The 14,932-nt window shown below is 37.2% G+C and overlaps 1 protein-coding gene across 5 annotated transcripts in view; it reads right to left on the reverse strand.

The window, feature by feature from the left end:
• The window catches only part of MAP4K5 (mitogen-activated protein kinase kinase kinase kinase 5), a 142,767-nt gene that overhangs the window by 72,477 nt on the left and 55,358 nt on the right, over positions 1–14,932 (reverse strand). The window contains exon 1 of one of the 5 annotated variants that reach the window (XM_064292457.1): positions 9,163–9,233. The exons of the other annotated variants lie outside the window; for them this stretch is intronic. The gene's annotated coding sequence lies outside the window, so the exon portion shown is untranslated. Of the gene's footprint in view, positions 1–9,162; positions 9,234–14,932 lie in introns of those variants that run through there. 5 annotated transcript variants of the gene reach the window in all.

Raw genomic sequence — 14,932 nt, forward strand, 5'->3', positions numbered from 1 at the left:
GTATATTAATTTTTTTTAATAATTTTTATTGTGCTTTAAGTGAAAGTTTACAAATCAAGTCAGTCTCTCACACAAAAACCCATATACACTTTGCTACATACTCCCAATTACGCTCCCCCTAATGAGACAGCCCGCTCCCTCCACCCACTCTCTCTTTTTGTATGCATTTCTTCAGCTTCTAACCCCCTCTACCTTCTCATCTCCCCTCCAGACAGGAGATGCCAACATACTCTGAAGTGTCCACCTGATCCAAGAAGCTCACTCCTCACCAGCATCCCTCTCCAATTTTGTCCAGTCCAATCCATGTCTGAAGAGTTGGCTTCAGGAATTGTCCCTGTCCTGGGCCAACAGAAGGTCTGGGGACCATGACCACCAGGGTCCTTCTAGTTTCAGTCAGACCATTCGGTCTGGTCTTTTTATGAGAATTTGGGGTCTGCATCCCACTGCACTCCTGCTCCCTCAGGGGTTCTCTTTTGTGTTCCCTGTCAGGGCAGTCATCGGTTGTAGACAGGCACCATCTAGTTCTTCTGGTCTCCGGATGATGTAGTCTCTAGTTCATGTGGCCCTTTCTGTCTCTTGGGCTCGTAATCGCCTTGTGTCCTTGGTGTTCTTCATTTTCCTTTATTCCAGGTGGGTTGAGACCAATTGATGCATCCTAGATGGCTGCTTGCTAGTGTTTAAGATCCCAGATGCCACTCTTCAAAGTGGGATGCAGAATGTTTTCTTAATAGCTTTTATTATGCCAATTGACTTAGACGTCCCCTGAAACCATGGTCACCAAACCCTTGCCCTTGCTATGCCGGCCTTCGAAGCATTCAGTTTATTCAGGAAACTTCTTTGCTTTTGGTTTAGTCCAATTGTGTTGACCTCCCCTGTATTGTGTGCTCTCTTTCCCTTCACCTAAAGTAGTTCTTATCTAATATCTAATTAGTAAATGCCCCCTCCCACCCTCCCTCTCTCCACCCCCTTGTAACCACAAAAGAATGTTTTCTTCTCAGTTTAAACCATTTCTCAAGTTCTTATAATAGTGGTCTTATACAATATTTGTCCTTTAGCAACTGACTAATTTCACTCAGCATAATGCCTTCCAGGTTCCTCATGTTATGAAATGGTTCACAGATTCCTCACTGTTCTTTATTGATGCGTAGTATTCCATTGTGTGAATATACCATAATTTATTTATCCATTTATCCGCTGATAGGCACCTCGGTTGCTTCCATCTTTTTGCTATTGTAAACAGTGTTGCAATAAACATGGGTGTGCATATTTCTGTTTGTGTAAATGCTCTTATTTCTCTAGGATATATTCCAAGGAGTGGGACTGCTAGGTCATATGGTAGTTCTATTTCTAGCTTTTTAAGGAAGCACCAAATCTATTTCCAAAGTGGTTGTACCATTTTACATTCCAACCAGCAGTGTATAAGTGTTCCAAGCTCTCCACAGCCTCTCCAACATTTATTATTTTGTGTTTTTTAGATTAACGCCAGCCTTGTTGGAGTGAGATGAAATCTCACTGTAGTTTTGATCCACATTTCTCTAATGGCTAATGGTCGTGAACATTTCCTCATATATCTGTTAGCGACCTGAACGTCTTCTTTAGTGAAGTATCTAGTAATATCTTTCGCCCATTTTTTAACTGGGTTATTTGTCTTTTTGCAGTTGAGTTTTTGCAGTATCATGTAGATTTCTGAGATCAGGTGTTGATCAGAAATGTCATAGCTAAAAACTTTTTTCCAGTCTGTAGGTAGTCTTTTTACTCTTTTGCTGAAGTCTTTGGATGAGCATAGGTGTTTGATTTTTAGGTGCTCCCAGTTACCTAGTTTTTCTTCTACGTTCTTTATAATGTTTTGTATACCATTTATGCCATGCATTAGGGCTCCTAACATTGTTCCTATTTTTTCTTCCATGATCTTTATCATTTTAGATTTTATATTTAGGTCTTTGATCCATTTTGGCTTAATTTTTGTGCATGGTATGAGCTATAGGTCTCGTTTCATTTTTTTGCAGATGGATATCCAGTTATGCCAGCAGCATTTGTTAAAAAGACTGTCTTCTCCCCATTTAACTGTTTTGGGGCCTTTGTGAAATATCAACCACTTATATGTGGTTGGATTTCTGTCTCGATTCTCAATTCTGTTGCACTGGTTCATATATCTGTTGTTGCACCAGTACCAGGCTGTTTTGACTACTGTGGCGGTATAATAGGTTCTAAAATCAGGTAGAGTGAGGCCTCCCACTTTGTTCTTCTTTTTCAGTAATGCCTTACTTATCCGGGGCATCTTTCCCTTCCATATGAAGTTGTTGACTTGTTTCTCCATCTCATTAAAGAATGTCTTTGGGATTTGGATTGGAATTGCATTAAATGTATAGATTGCTTTGGTAGAATAGACATTTTTATAATGTTCATCTACCTATCCGTGAGCAAGGTATGTTCTTCCACTTATGTAAGTCTCTTTTGGTTTCCTGCAGAAGTGTACTGTAGTTTTCCTTGTATAAGTCTTTTACATCTCTGGCAAGATTTACTCCTAAGTATACTATCTTCTTGGGGGCTAGTGTAAATGGCATTGCTTTGGTGATTTTCTCTTCAATGTTCTTTTTGTTGGTGTAGAGGAATCCAAGTGATTTTTGTAAATTGATCTTGTATCCTGATACTCTGCTGAACTCTTCTATTAGTTTCAGTAGTTTTCTGGAGGATTCCTTAGGGTTTTCTCTGTATAAGATCATGTCATCTGCAAATAGAGATACTTTTACTTCTTCCTTGCCAACCTGGATTCCCTTTATTTCTTTATCTAGCCTAGTCGCTTTGGCTAGGACTTCCAGCCAAAGTGTTGAATAAGAGAAGTGATTGATAAAGGGCATCCTTTTCTGGTCTCCCATCTCAATGGGAATGTTTTCAGGCTCTCTCCATTTAGGGTGATGTTGGCTGTTGGCTTTGTATAAATACCCTTTATTATGTTGAGGAATTTTCCTTGTATTCCTATTTTGCTTAGAGTTTTTATCATGAATGAGTGTTGAACTTTGTCAAACGCCTTTTCTGCATCAATTGATAAAATCATGTGATTCTTGTCTTTTATTTATGTGGAGGATTACATTAATTGTTTTTCCAGTGTTGAACCATCCCTGCATACCTGGTATGAATCCCACTTGGTCATGGTGAATTATTTTTTTGATATGTTGGTGAATTCTATTGTCTAGAATTTTGTTAAGGATTTTTGCATCTACATTCATGAGGGATATAGGTCTGTATTTTTCTTTTCTTGTGGTGTCTTTACCTGGTTTTTGGTATCTGGGATAGGGCGGCTTCATAGAATGCGCTTGGTAGTATTCTGTCCTTTTCTATGCTCTGAAATACCTTTAGTAGTAGTGGTGTTAACTCTTCTATGAAAGTTTGGTAGAACTCTGCAAGAAAGCCATCCTGGGCCAGACCTTTTTGTTGTTGGGAGTTTTTTGATTACCTTTTCAATCTCTTCTTTTGTTATGGGTCTATTTAGTTGTTCTACCTCTGTTTGTGTTAGTTTAGGTAAGTAGTGTGTTTCTAGGAATTCATCCATTTCTTCCAGGTTTTCAAAATTTAGTATAGTTTTTCATAGTAATGTCATATGATTCTTTTAATTTCAGTTGGGTCTGTTGTAATATTGCTCCTCTCATTTCTTATTTGGGTTATTTGCTTCCTCTCCTGTTTTTCTTTTGTCAGTTTGGCCAGTGGTTTATCAATTTTGTTGATTTTTTCAAAAAACCAGCTTTTGGTCTTGTTAATTCTTTCAATTGTTTTTCTGTTTTCTATTTCATTTAGTTCCGCTCTAATTTTTATTATTCGTTTTCTTCTGGTGCCTGTGGGTTTCTTTTGCTGCTCTCTATTTGTTCAAGTTGTAGGGATAATTCTTTGATTTTTACCCCTTCTTCTTTATGGATGTATGTATTTATTGATATAAATTGACCTCTGAGCACCGCTTTTACTGTGTCCCAAAGGTTCTGATAAGAAGTGTTTTCATACTTATTGGATTCTATGAATTTCTTTAGTCCGTCCCTAATGTCTTCTATAATTCAGTCTTTTTTGAGCAGGGTATTGTTCAGTTTCCAAGTGTTTGATTTCTTTTCCCTGCTTTTCCTGTTATTGATTTCCACTTTTATGGCCTTGTGGTCAGAGAAGACGCTTTGTAATATTTCAGTGTTTTGGATTCTGCTAAGGCTTGCTTTATGACCTAATATGTGGTCTATTCCAGAGAATGTTCCATGTGCACTAGAAAAGAAAGTATATTTGGTTGCTGTTGGGTGAAGTGTTCTGTACATGTCTACGAGGTCAAGTTGTTTGATTGTGGCATTTAGATCTTCCGTGTCTTCATGGAGCTTCTTTCTGGATATCCTGTCCTTCACCGAAAGTGGTGTGCTGAAGTGTCCTAGTATTATTGTGGAGCTTTCTATCTCACTTTTCAATGCTGTTAGAGTTTATTTTATGTATCTTGCAGCCCTATCATTGGGTGCATAAATATTTAATATGGTTATGTCTTCTTGTTGTTTTGTCCCTTTAATCTTTATAGTGTCCTTCCTTATCCTTTATGATGGATTTAACTTTAAAGTCTATTTTGTCAGAAATTAATATTGCCACTCCTGCTCTTTTTTGATTTCTGTTTGCTTGATGAATTTTTTTCCATCCTTTGAGTTTTAGTTTGTTTGTGTCTAAGGTGTGTCTCTTGTAGGCAGCATATAGACGGATCTTGTTTTTTAATCCATTCTACCACTCTCTGTCTCTTTATTGGTGCATTTAGTCCATTTACATTCAGGGTAATTATGGATAGGTATGAATTTAGTGCTACCATTTTGATTTTTTGTGTGTGTGTGTGTCCTGACAGTTTCTTTTTCCCATTTGATTTTATGTGCTGAGTCGGTTTTCTTTATATATTGTCCTTTCCTCATATTTGTTCATGTTGATTTTGTTTCTGCTGAGTCTGTATTTTTCCCTTGTATTTTATTTTGATGAGTAGGATAGTTTTTCTCCTTTGTGGTTACCTCATTATTTACCCCTGTTTTTCTAAACTGAAAACTAACTTTTATTTCTTTGTATTGCCATATCTTCCTCTCCATGTGAAAGGTGTATGATTACATTTCTTAGTCCCTCTGTATTATTTTAATGTTGTTTTCTTTTATATAATAACATCGCTGTTACTCTGTTTTGAGCTTTTTTTTTTTTTTTTAAATAATCTTTCTTTGTTTCTTTTGGATTTCCCTGTCTGGGTTGACTTCTGGTTTCTCTGCCTAGTGTTCTAGTCTTGGGTCAATACCTGATATTATTGATTTTCTAACCAAAGAACTCTCTTTAGTATTTCTTGTAGTTTTGGTTTGGTTTTTACAAATTCCCTCAACTTGTGTTTATCTGGAAATGTCTTAATTTCACCTTCTTATTTAAGAGACAATTTTGATGGATATATGATTCTTGGCAGGCAATTTTTTTCCTTCGATTTTTTAAATACGTCATCCCATTGCCTCCTCGCCTGCATGGTTTCTGCCAAGTAATCCGAGCTTATTCTTATTGGCTCTCCCTTGTAGGTGACTTTTCTTTTATCCTTTACTGCTCTTGTAATTGTCTCCTTATCTTTGATTTTGGCAAGCTTGATTATAATATGTCTTGGTGACTTTCTTTTAAGACCTACCTTCTGTGGAGTTCGATGAGTATCTTGGATAGATATCTTCTCATCTTTCACAACATCAGGGAAGTTTTCTGCCAACAAATCCTCAACAATTTTCTCTGTATTTTCTGTTATCCCTCCCTGTTCTGGTACTCCAATCACTCGTAGGTATTTCTCTTGATAGAGTCCCACATGATTCTTAAGGTTTCTTCATTTTTTTTAATTCTTTTATCTGGCTTTTCTTCAAATATGTTAGTGCCAATTGATTTATCTTCGAGTTGAGAAATTCTACCTTCTGTTTGCTCAATTCAGCTCCTCTGACTTTCTATTGAGTTGTCTAATTTTGTAATTTTATTGTTAATCTTCTGAATTTCTGATTGCTGTCTATGGATTTTTCCAGCTTATTAAACTTTTCATTATGTTCCTGAATAATCTTTCTGAGTTCTTCAGTTGCTTTATCTGTGTGTTCCTTGGCTTATTCTGCGTATCGCCTCATTTCCTTCCTGATGTCTTGAAGGGTTCTGTATATTAAACTTTTGTATTCTGCATCTGGTAATTCCAGGAGTGCACTTTCATCTAGAAGATTCCTGGATTCTTTGAGAGCCCATTGAGGTGATCATGGTCTGTTTCTTTATGTGACTTGATATTGACTGTTGTCTCCGGGCCGTCTATAAGTTATTGTATTAGTTTATGCTTGCTTACTGTGTTGTAGGTGCTTGCTTTGTTTTGTTTTGGTATACCCCTAAGGGTTGCTTGAGTGAGGTAGCTCAATTATTTTTTGTCTTTGGAGCTCTGGTGTCCTGTCCCAGCTGGCTAGAGCTGTTATCAGGTACATCAGTCTAGGAGTCCTTTCAGTTTTCTTGTATGAATTCAGCTCAGGTTTCCAGGTAGCTGATCATCAAGTGTGTGGTACAGGCTCTCTCCTACAGTCTTAGAGGGGCAGGGGTGATTGGCGTATATACCGATATCTGATTGCAGCAGGAGGTCATGCCCTGAACAAGGCAGGGGGCTGACAACCGACCCCCAAATGTCTCTGAGGAAAACATATCTCTGTTCCCTACAGCGTGCTGGTGGGTGGGTTCTGCAGAGGGACAATGGGCACCCAAAGTTTTTGGTTGTAAGGACTGGGAGGTACCAGTTGTCCTTGGACCGCTGTTGTGGGTGGCTGGGTGACCTGAGTGGAGCCAGCAGTCCTTAGGCCCCTGATGTGGGGAGGTGAGGACCCTGTTTAATAGGCAATGCGGTGTGAAACATCAAATACCCACCTCTCCAGTGCATAGCTGAAACAGATGCAGTCTGCCAACAAGGGCCTGTTCTCCTGAAATAGGCCCATACGGGTCCAGGTCCATGCGGAAGGGAAAAGTATTCAAAGTCCATGGACCGTTTATGCCTGGACAGAAGCCACTTCCATCCTGAGCTCCCAAGGTTAGTAGAGTTGGCAGATTATCTCTTCCCCCAATTGAGAATTTATTCCTTCTCCAAGGCCGGGAGAATGGCTCAGGACCCTCAGCAGGACGTATCTCAGGCCCAGGGAAATCAACAGCCACTGAATCTGGCTTGGGGGCTGGGGGCATGGTAAAATATATGCAAGTACTTAGCTTTTGCTGAGAGCGCTGTTCTTCTCTGGTTCTGGAGGTGTGAGTTGGCTGTGCAGCTGGCTGTTTCTCCCTGGGGAAATTGTGGCTGAACGCTGCCACCAGCCCGCCGTAGGCGCTCCTGGGAATGGTGCCTGAGAGTTCCCAGTGATTCAGGTTCAGAAACTCCTCTCTGCTTCTGAACTGTCTCTCCCTCCCCTTGCTGTTCAATCGGTTTTCTAATTTTCTCTTTGATGTTCAGGGCTCCTAGCTTGTCTGAAATATAATCATTTCACTTGTTTTTTCAGGTCTTTGTTTTAAGAGGGATTACCAGAAGCATCTGACTACTACTGCATCTTGGCCCTGCACCCGAAGTTACAGACACTTTTCATAAGTACTTCACACACATTTTCTTAATGAATCCTCACAACAATCCTGTTAGGCAGGTATTACATTGCTTCCATTTTATAGATAAGGACCCTGACACATAGAAAGACTAAGCAACTTGTCTAAGGTTATACAGTTAGTAAGTGGTAGAGCTTGTTTAGGACCCAGTCAGTTGGTCTTCTGAGCCCAAAATCTATTCTGTCTCTGAGACCTGTAAAATTACATTCCATTTATGTGATAATGTTTTGGGGAAGGCTATAAGCTTAACTAATACAGCAATATATCCCCAATTACTAACTTTTAAAAACTTTTTAAAAAGTTTTTTTTAAAAACGTTTAAAAAGTCAATATATTTTAATATTTCCACCAAAAAAATATATTACTAAACAAGAGTTTCCATTTGTTATTTCATGAAGTATTAACTGGTTTATCCTTTTCATATCTATGTAAGTATTGCTATTTCATTATCCAATAATAAAATTATTAATCTTAATGCTTCTGAGTTGCATTTCCTATTTTAATCCTCTCATTATTTATAAATATTCACAGAAATATGTCAGAAACATATCTAGCTCTATATGGACATCAATAATGAAAACTAACTTTTTTAAAGCTAAAACTATCATCTATGTTTTATTTCTTATTACTGTATCACACTAATATTCCTATTTTAGAAAAGTCAGCCAATGTTAAAAAAAAAAAAAGAATAAAAAATCACCCATATTATCCAGACACATCCACCATTAGCATGTTTTCTTCCAGTCCAATAAGTATATGATTATGAGGTTCCTCCCACCATGTATACAAATTGGACTCATACGGTATAGTTTCAAAGCCTGCTATTTTCACTTAATATTTTGTGAGCATTCCTATGTCATTAAGAATAATTTAGGATTATGGGAATATAATCTAATTTATTTCATCATTTCCCTAGGGTTGGCTATTTAAGTTAAAAAATACTCATTTTAAACATATATTTACAAAGTAAATATCTAGTAGCCCAAACATTTTGATACCATTTACTCCAAAAATTAGATCTTTTAATTAATGTTTGAAATATCAAGCAATGGCCACAGTACTTGATGGCAATAGCTATTAAGTACTAAATATATTTCTGAAGTTTATGAAATGAACCAACAAAAGAGACCAAAGGGAAAACATTTTAGTGATAGCTTACTATACAACTAATAAATCAGAAATATTATTTTCATAAAGCCAATTAATCCAATGTTGAGTAACCCATCAGATATTTTACCATCTGCAAAAAATACAGTAGACAAGATGGTGGGCATCTGGTCAATTTCATTGTTTTAGCTTGTGTTATTGATTATGTCCCCCCAAAATATTTGTTGTAAATCCTAACCTCTATGCCTGTGGTTACAATCCCATTTGGGAATGGGTTGTCTCTGTCATGTTAACAAGGCAGGATTAGTGTAGGGTGTATCTTGAGTCAACCTCTTTTGACATATAAAAGAAATTAAATAAGCAAGATAGGGGGCACAGACAGGGAAGAGAGATGCAAGCTACGAGGAAGACTGCCCAGGAGGAGAAGCTCAGAAGAGACAAGGAAGGACCTTACCTCTAGAGTCAAGAGAGAGAAAGCCTTCTTCCAAAGCCGGCACACTGAATTTGGACTTCTAACCTCCTAAACTGTGAGAAAATAAACTTCTGTTTGTTAAAGCCACCCACCTGTGCTATTTCTGTTAGAGCAGCACTAGGTAACTATGATATTTTGGAATAAGGAAATATATTTTTGTTTTTCAATGAGCAACTGAACATAGAAGTTAACAGATAGAATGGCCATTTCTAACAATACATTTTCTTTGGGAAGCCTATCTTAAATTCTGAAAACTCACTTAGAAAGAAAATCTCTGTCAGTTTAAAATTCACCACTTTAGAATCTTAAACACTGACTTAGAATGTGACATCAAAGGTCACCTTTTTAAACTACCTAGTCCACCACGCGTCTGTCAGTTTGCTGTACTGTGGTGGCTTGTATATTGCTGTGATGCTGGAAGCTATGCCACCAGTATTTCAAATGTCAGCAGGGTCAACCGTGGTGGACAGGTTTTAGCAGAGCTTCCAGATTAAGACAGACTAGGAAGAAGGACCACTGAAAACCTTATGAACAGCAGTGGAACTTGATGATACCATGCCAGAAGATGAGCTCTCAAGTTGGAAGGTAGTCAAAATATGACTGGGGAAAAGCTGTCTCCTCAAAGTACAATTGCTTTTAATGAAGTGGGTGGAGTAAAGCCTTCAGGACCTTCATTTGCTGATGTGGCATGGCTCAAAAAGAAGAAACAGCTGCACACGTCCATTAATAATACGCATGTGGAATGTACAAAGTATGAAGCTAGGAAACCCGGAGTTGTGAAAAATGAAACAAAGTGCATAAAGATCAGGGTCCTAGCCATTAGTGAGCTGAAATGGATTGGTATTGGCCATTTTGAATTGGACAATAATATGGTCTACTAGGCCAGGAGTTTATTGATTATGCACAGGCATTCGACTGTGTGGATCATAACAAGTTATGGATAACACTGCGAAGAATGGGAATTCCAGAACACTTAATTGTGCTCGTGAGGAACCTGTACACAGACTAAGAGGCAGTCATTGAAACAAAACGGAATACTGCATAGTTTAAAGTCAGGGGTATATCCTTTCACCCCGTGTGCTGAGCAAGTAATACGAGAAGCTGGACTATGTGAAGAAGAACGGGGCATCAGGATTGGAGGAAGTCTTATTAACAACCTCTGATATGCAAATGATAAAACCATGCTTGCTGAAAGCAAAGAGAACTTGAAGCACTTACTGATGAAGATGAAAGACAACAGCCATCGGTATGGCTTACACCTCAACATAAAGAAAACACAAGTCCTCACAACTGGATCAATAACGAACATCATGATAAACAGAGAAAAGACTGAAGTTGTCAAGGATTTCATTTTACTTGGATCCACAAACAACGCCCATGGAAGCAGCAGTCAAGAAACCAAACGATGCGCTGCATTGGGCAAATTTGCTGCAAACGACCTCTTTAAAGTGTTAAAAAGCAAAGATGTCACTTTAAGGACTAAGGTAGCCGGACCCAAGCCGTGGTTTTTACAAATTGCCTCATATGCACGTGAAAGCTGGACAATGAATAAGGAAGACCAAAGAACTGATACTTATGAATTACGGTGTTGGTGAAGAATACTGAATAAACCACAGAGTGCCAGAAGAATGAACAAATCTGTCTTAGAGGAAGTACTGCCAGAATGCTCCTGAGAAGCAAGGATGGTGAGACTTTGCCTCATATACTTTGGATGTGTTACCAGGAGGGACCAGTCTCTGGAAAAGGATATCTTGCTTGGTAAAGTAGACCAAAAGAAAAAAAAAAGCAAGCTTGTTGCCATCGAGTCCATTCCAACTCATAGTGACCCTACAGGACAGAAGAGGACTGCCCCACAGAATTTCCAAGGAGCACCTGGTGGATTCGAACTGCAGACCTTTTGGTTAACAGCCGTAGCACTTAACCAGTACGCCACCAGGGTTTCCCGGTAAGGTAGAGGGTCAGTGAAAAAGAGGAAGACCCTGGAGGTGATGGATTGACACAGTGGCTGCAACAATGGACTTAAACATAACAATGATTGTGAGGATGGTGCAGGACTAGGTAGTGTTTCCTTCTGTTGTACATAGGGTTGCTGTGAGTTGGAATTGACTTAACGGTACCTAATTGGGTTTAACAACAATAGTACTCAAAAAATATCTTCAGCTCTATTTTATCTTGTATTCAAAAGCAAATTCAGATCTAATTGAAACAGACTACCCTAGCATTAAAATTGGTTTTTACCTATTAAATGTTTTTTTATTAAATGTCACAATATTTCTATTTAGCCTTAATTAGTTTTCTGTTATTTAAAATCAATGAAAGAACATTTTTGGCCTCTATTTGCACCCTCAAATTAACATTTTCCACCAATTCACATTTCAACTTTCCAAACAGTGAAGATAAACCAAAAAACCAAACCCACTTTGTATACTTCTTGCCTTTTTTTCAATTTATTCTATTTTCTTTGTTTTTACTTCCAGCAAACAAAGTATTAAAAACTGAGGAAAGTTTTAAACATCTTTTCAAACATCTTTAAAGATTTCTACTTATTTTAAAAATTGTCTAAAGAAACAAATTTAACTTGCTATTTTATTTAAAAATAATGGACTATTTCACGACTATTTCCAATTTATTATTTTAAAAGCACGCAAGCAAACGAAGTATATTGGTGATGTTTGCACAACATGATTGATCTCACTGAATTGTATACGTGAAAGATGTTAAATTGGTATCACTGTGTTATTCATATTTTTAAAACAATGTTTAAAAAGGCTAAAAAGAATGTATTGCATTAATTACTCTGGGCAATGATTTTATTAAATTCCAGCCCTGTAATCAAGGAGCCCTGGTGGTGCAACGATTAAGCACTTGGCTGCTAACTGAGAGGTTGGTGGTTTGAACTACTTAGCGGCTCCCCGGGAGAAGGACCTGCTGATCTGTTTTCATAAAGATTACGCACCAAACACACTGCCATCGAGTTGATTCCGACTCATAGCGACCCTATAGGACAGATTAGAACTGCCCCTGATAGAGTTTCCAAGGAGCGCCTGGCGGATTCAAACTGCTGACCTCTTGGTTAGCAGCCATAGCACTTAACCACTACACCACCAGGGTTTCCTCATAAAGATTATAGCCTTGAAAGCCCTGTGGGGCAGTTCTACTCTGTCACATGGGGTTGCTATGCGTGGCACCTAACAAGAAGAAGCAAGGCTCACATAATTTACCAAACCACAGGTGTGTAACTTTAAAATACTACCTTGTAGTTTCACCATAAAAGAGAGATAATGCGGGGAGACAGAAGAAGGAATGGAAAGTATGATTCTGCCTATCCATGTTTCTAGGAATCTTGTTTTGCTGAGGCTGTTGGCTATCACTAACTACAGACTATATTGTTGAACAAAATGAACACCTATAAAATGCCTTCAAGAGTAGGCTGGAATTCAAACATAAGACAGGAAAACATGGTGGCATGCACCATCATTATATCTGCTTGCTTTCCTAAAGCAGTCCTGATGCCTGACCAAAGAGATGGGAAACGCAACTAAAACTCAAAATGGTACTGTTGGTATTATATATTTTCAACGCTAATCACAGGTAAGGCAAAGTCTATTTGAATAATCACCATTTGTAAGATGGTGACTATATTTAATAATTATCTACTATGAAAATGAGACACAGAAATGATTAAATCATTCCTGAAAATAATCACTTGCCTGTGTACACAGGAAGCAACAAGAATAAAGGAACACAGGAAATAATGCTGACTTAACTTTTTTTTATAATTATTTTTGTGGCTAATTAAAAAATCCAATTTTCTGTACCAATCTATTTTTATTCTTAACTCTAAGGCCTAGGATGAGTCTCACAAGCAATCTGTTTCAGTAAAATTGTAAACATAATACTATAAAATTAATCTGCCAGGGGCAAGTCTGTAAATTTGTAATCAAATTTAGGACTCTAAAATTATTACAAACTTTAATGACCTATTTTTAACTGGAGGGAGGAGGGAGAGAGTATTATCGAGTGTACAGCTGGAATTTCATTTACTTAAAAGCAAAAAAGTGTTGCTCAAGTTTTATCAGACATAAGGCTTTTTCTAAGTCATACTGGCAAATAATTATCTTTTCATGTCTAAATACAATTCTAAACCAGCTCATCTGTTAAATCCATACAAGGAAGTGCTTTTGTATTACACTGCCTTTAGTGAAAATTTTTAAAAAGCACAGTTAAGAGTTCATTTCTGAAATGCAGCTGGCTCCAGAATTATTTGAACTATCTGACCTGAGTGTTGGGAAAATTCATTAGCATGTCATATTTTTGCCCTAAACATTCCCTTGAGTCTGTTCCAAAAATGTGGAAAAGCACCAACTACTTAGGCTTTACTAACAATGCTATAAAAAAAAAAAATGGTATAAAACCTATGGTTCATACAGAAAACATTTAAAAAAAGAAGAAAAAAAAAAGCAAAAACTCACATATATAACATAATGAAAGAACCCAAATGAATAAAATCACTGTTACAAAGAGGATAAATTCTTTAAATTCTAAAGCACAGATAATGAAATTATATAAAACTACTTATGAAAAAAGTATATACATTTAAAGTTTGAGAAAATGTTTTATTTCTCAGGTCACTAACTTAACAGTTATTAATCAGTATCAGCAATGAATCAAAACCAGAAGATACGTTAAATATTAAGGTCTAATTTTCTTGATATCACAGACTATAGAAGATATTCAGTATTAGTGTAGGATTAAAATAAATTAGTTTATACTACCAAAACCAAACCAAAATAAAACCGAAAGAAACAAAGGAACCAAACTACAATGTAAATAGATCATTATAAAAATCAAAGCCAGAACATCAATTTATAATTGTCTATGGCGTGAACTCTCCTTAGTATTAAATTCTTCGCTACGCTGTCCGTGAAGCAGTAATAAGAGCTGGCAGTTTCAAGTGGTTCAATAGTTGCCATTATTTTAAATATTAGTTGGATCACAAAACAGTATGCATATAAATTTTTGAATGAGAAACTAACTAGAGCTGTAAACTTTCACCTACAGCACAATTAAAAAAAAACAAAACTATGACATGGGGAGTGGGGGGGGATTAGTTCGGAGTCAATTTTGATGTGGTTTTAGTTTCCTAAATTGAAAATAATCCTAGAATTAAAAACAAGCATCACTGAGTTTTAATAACTGAAAAATACTTTATTTTCTAACATACCACTAATTTAAAACACAAACATTTATTTTACTACTTTATGAGACACTAAGAAAAAAAACCCAAAAACCTGCCAGCTGAACTATGAAGACACCATCTATTACAAGGCAAATCTCAGAGATTTTTAAATGTGGGGAGAAATGAGCTTCTCAGAGTTGATGAAACACAGTAAATGTTTACTTCCTGAATATGGCATAAACCTGCTTCAATTCCTGGGCTGGTTTTCATAATGATCCTCCTTTACCCACCCTAATTTATCATCAAAAAGTCTACCAGAACTGAAAAACTTTAAATATAATCATCAAAACCAAATCTCAGGGGGAAAATGGGATTTTTAACAAAGTATATTTATCAGGGGGGTCCCTGGGTGGCTCAAATGTTTCAGTGCTTGGCTGCTAACTGAAAGGTTGGCAGTTCAAGTGCTTCAGAAAAAAAAAAAAAGGCCTGGCAATTAACTTCCAAAAATCAGCCATTGAAAACCCTATAGAGTACAGTTCTATTCTGATACACATCGGGTCACCATGAGTCAGA

This window comes from Loxodonta africana, chromosome 10 (genome assembly GCF_030014295.1).
Source record: "Loxodonta africana isolate mLoxAfr1 chromosome 10, mLoxAfr1.hap2, whole genome shotgun sequence".
NCBI classification, from domain to species: Eukaryota; Metazoa; Chordata; class Mammalia; order Proboscidea; family Elephantidae; genus Loxodonta; species Loxodonta africana.